This window comes from Littorina saxatilis, linkage group LG11 (assembly GCF_037325665.1).
Source record: "Littorina saxatilis isolate snail1 linkage group LG11, US_GU_Lsax_2.0, whole genome shotgun sequence".
NCBI classification, from domain to species: Eukaryota; Metazoa; Mollusca; class Gastropoda; order Littorinimorpha; family Littorinidae; genus Littorina; species Littorina saxatilis.
The window spans coordinates 41304286-41309229 of NC_090255.1; positions in this window are offsets into that span (position 1 = coordinate 41304286).

Here is a 4944-nt window from a genome sequence, read left to right on the forward strand (position 1 = left end):
CTTCTCTGATGCCTTATCAGTCCTGCAAGCAGTCCAGAACCCACGGAACAAGGAACTGAACACCCTTGCCTCTGCACTGACCAACTTACAGCAATCCACTGAGCAAACAGTCATCCAGTGGATTCCATCACACTGCAACATACAGGGCAATGAGGAAGCTGACCGACTGGCAAAAGAAGGTGGACAGCTCCCACAGGATGAACAAGAAGTCACCTATGAAGAGGCCAAGACTATAGTCAAAGAGAAGCAGAAGAGAAGATGGCTCCACCAACACCCAGACTACAACAAAAAGGATGCCTACTACCTCCTACCCAGAGATGACCAAGTGGTCATTGTGAGACTGAGAACAGGCCATTGCAGACTCAAACATCACCTGTATACCAAATTCCACATTGGTGATTCTGCATCGTGCCCCTGTGGCACATCTCCAAAGACAGTGCAACACTTCCTGCAGGACTGTCCAACACACCAAAACTTGCGAGCAGAGACCTGGCCTGCTGACACACCGATGAGGGACAAACTCTATGGACCCATGGAGAGCCTCCGGCGTACAGCAGCCTTCATCAGGGCCTCCGGAGTTGCTGTCTGAGCGAACGACGAAGAAGAAGAAGACCAGAAAAACTCCTTTGGAATGGAAAATTGTGTTGTGTTTGAAGACTTCATTCTGTTGCTTGAAATGACATCCCTAATGTTTGCGTTAGCAGGAAGTGTCCATGTATTTTAATTTCCGTTATTTTTCGATTTCCGGTATATTTTTTATGTGAGCTAGAATACTAGAAAGAAAATCACCAACGGGTTTGTCGCACTTGTTTTGATGACATTTAACAACTTTTTGTAATCAAAATCTGCGAAGCAAAGAGAAATATGCGATCTACATTTTTCCTTGGTTCCTCAGATCTTACAATAGCGCTCTGCCTTATTGGATTAAGATTTTTGTTTATTAAAATAAAGGCCTAGGGATTGGTATACACGGATGTTGGAGGGCTTTATTCTCTTAGGCTATCTAGCCGAAACGTCCATATATACACGTTTAGGCAATGTTGGTAAGTATACGGCAACTCTTTTGGTTCTCCCCTTTGTGTTCTCGTTGCCCAATTATGAAAAAGGTATAGCAGATAGTTTGGCAGATATTTCATACTTCTGTCCAGACGTCTACATGGAATACAAATAGCCCTTCACGTGAACATTTAGCAACATTCACTTTGGTTGCTTGGGATGGACAGTGGGACAATTTTGCGGAATACATTTCCCAAATGGACGTCCCCTAGGAACATGATTTAGCAAATTGCTCAAAAAGACGCTAGGTTATAGGTTGTTGGTGTGTGTGTGTGTGTGTGTGTGTGTGTGTGTGTGTGTGTGAACGTGCGTGCGTGTGTGTGTGTGTGTGTGTGTGTGTGTACGTGCGTGTGTGCGTGCGTGCGTGTGCGTACGTGCCTGTGTACATGCGTGCGTGTGTGTGTGTGTGTTTGTCTTTGAGTGTGTGTGTGTGTTTGACGCTTTACATCTTCATTGGCATACATCTGCACGACATTGCTTCGAAAAAAAAATGCGTTTTCAAACTGTCGGCTGTACTTCTGGTTTAATAGAAAATCAATTTCCTCAGCAACAACAAACAACAACAAGTCGCGTAAGGCGAAAATACAACATTTAGTCAAGCTCAGTCGAACTCACAGAATGAAACTGAACGCATTGCATTTTTTCCGCAAGACCGTACACTCGTAGCATCGTCTGTCCACCGCTCGTGGCAAAGGCAATGAAATTAACAATCCAGAAAAGCGCGGTAGCGGTTGCGCTGAGGAGGATAGCACGCTTTTCTATATCTCTATTCTTTTTAACTCTCTGAACGTGTTTTTAATCCAAACATATCATATCTATATGTTTTTGGAATCAAGAACGGACAAGGAATAAGATGAAATTGTTTTTAAATCGATTTCGGAAATTTAATTTTAATCATAATTTTTATATTTTTAATTTTCAGAGCTTGTTTTTAATCCGAATATAACATATTTATATGTTTTTGGAATCAGAAAATTATGAAAAATACGATAAACGTAGGTTTGGATCGTTTTATATAAAATTAATTTCAATTACAATTTTCAGATTTTTAATGACCAAAGTCATTAATTGATTTTTAAGCCTTCAAGCTGAAATGCAATACCAAAGTCCGGCCTTTGTCGAAGATTGCTTGGCCAAAATGTCAATCAATTTGATTAAAAACTGAGGGTGTGACAGTGCCGCCCCAACTTTTACAAAAAGCCGGATATGACGTCATCAAAGACATTTATTGAAAAAAATGAAAAAAACGTCCCGGGATATCATACCCAGGAACTCTCAAGAAAAATTTCATAAAGATCGGTCCAGTAGTTTACTCTGAATCGCGCTACACACACACACACACACACACACACACACACACACACACACACACACACACACACACACACACACACAAACACACATACACACACACACACACACATACACACTTGACTAAATGTAACAAGTCGCGTAAGGCGAAATTACTACATTTAGTCAAGCTGTGGAACTCACAGAATGAAAGTGAACGCGCTGCATTTTTTCACAATGACCGTAGTCCCCCGCTCGTGCAATACGCAGTAAAACTGACGAGACTATTTAATGCGGTAGTGGTTTCGCTGTGCTGCATAGCACGCTTTTCTGTACCTCTCTTCGTGTTAACTTTCTGAGCGTGTTTTTAATCCAAACATATCATATCTATATTTTTTTGGAATCAGGAATCGACAAGGAATAAGATGAAATTGTTTTTAACTCGATTTCAGAAATTTGATTTTGATGATAATTTTTATATTTTTAATTTTCAGAGCTTGTTTTTAATCCAAATATAACATATTTATATGTTTTTGGAATCAGAAAATTATGAAGAATAAGATAAACGTAAATGTGGATCGTTTTATTAAGAAAAAGTGTAATTACAATTTTCAGATTTTTAATGACCAAAGTCATTGATTAATTTTTAAGCCACCAAGCTGAAATGCAATACCGAAGTCCGGCCTTCGTCGAAGATTTCTTGGCCAAAATTTCACACACAGACACAGACACAGACACAGACACACACACACACACACACACACACACACACACACACACACACACACACACACACACACACACACACACACACACACACCACGACCGGCTCGTCTCGATTGCCCCCTCTATGTTAAAACATTTAGTCAAAACTTGACTAAATGTAAAAAGGAATAAAAGGCATCCCTTATCCGTATAATCTTTACAGATTTACAGAGATTCTATCAGAATTCTCGTCGATTCCGGATTTGTAAAGACCGTACAAACTATACCTTAAATGGTTGCTTTTTAAGACTGTAACAATTCTTGCCTCAGCCCATCAGTATTTGTATCAGCGTTGCGCAAATCTTAACGACACAAAATGTCTTCGAATTGGAAGAAAAATATGTCATGGCCTGAGAAAAGTAAAGAAAACAAGAAATTCCTCCGAGGTAGGAAAAACACCCCCGTCCTTACCATTCTCACTGTCACCAACTGAGAAGGTTATTTCCCTTTGAACATTAATATGTCCCTCTATAAGTCCTTGTAGAATCTTAATCCACCAATAACTCCCTACCCGTGTGTTTGACTGGTCCCAATTTTTGTAAGGACCGTCTAGGGAATGTATAGAACCTGTTCACCAAGTTTGGTGAGGATCGGTCCGTTCATTCTTGAGATCTATATGCGAACACAAACACACACACAAACAAACAAACAAACAAACAAACACATCGACCGAATCCTATACACACCCCTATACCAGGGGTGTAAATATATGTGTGCTGCTACATCTTTCTGTCTCTTGATCGTTATGCATGGCTATGTTCTCTCTCTCTATGTGTCTGTCTGTCTGTCTCTCTCACGGCCTCTGTCTCTTCCTCTCCATCTTTCTCTCTCTCGGTCTGCCTCTTTCTCCCTCGGTCTCTGTCTCTCTGGTACTGTCTCTCGCTCTCAGTCTCCATCCCATCTCTGTTTGTTCTCTCTCTCTCTCTCTCTCTCTCTCTCTCTCTCTCTCTCTCTCTCCCCCCCCCTCTCTCTCTCTCTCACTCTCTCTCACTCACTCACTCTCTCACTCTCTCACTCACTCTCTCTCTCTCTCTTTCTCTCTCTCTCTCTCTCTCTCTCTCTCTCTCTCTCTCTCTCTCTCTCTCTCTCTCTCTCTCTCTCTCTCTCTCTCTCTCCTTTTCAGTCTCTGTCGAGGTTTCCGTTAGTTTTGTAGATTCAGTAGGGGTGCCTTCAACCTCTTACATATTTTTTTAATTGGCATTACCAGATCGGAAAATGTATTATGATAACGGTTTGCTATGTTCACAGCTCAGTTTTTGTGCTAAACGACCGAGAGGGGCCCCCGAGCCACCCCGGGTGGGGGTCCTTTGGCGTCAACAGAAAATAATTATCTAATCAGTAATATGGTTAAGTGACACATCTATTTAGGGGTTTTCGAGGGCGCTGATTCCAAAAATGATGTTTTTATCTCGATTAAATGTCATGATCAAAGCTAAGAGACGATATATTGCAAATAATAATATTTTTATCCATAAAAAGTGAAGAAAAATATTCAAAAACAAAAAACATTTTATTAAGAGCAATAGAGAGCAAAATTCAAACAATAATATTAATAAGGACAAATCAGCATAGCTGAAAGTGTTGTCAACAAAATATAGGACATAATAATTATTATGCAATAGGTTTATTAAAACATCAACTCTTTATTGAAACATATGATTATGTTATATAATTTAGCTTATTACCTAGGTAATTACTGTAAAAGTATCAACACTATGCCATAGAATTGCATAGACGTACTTTGTGTCTAATTGAGAAAGATACAAGTAGTCATCTAGACAACTATATTAATCATATCAATTAATCAGAAAGTGTTAAACATTTAGTCAAAAT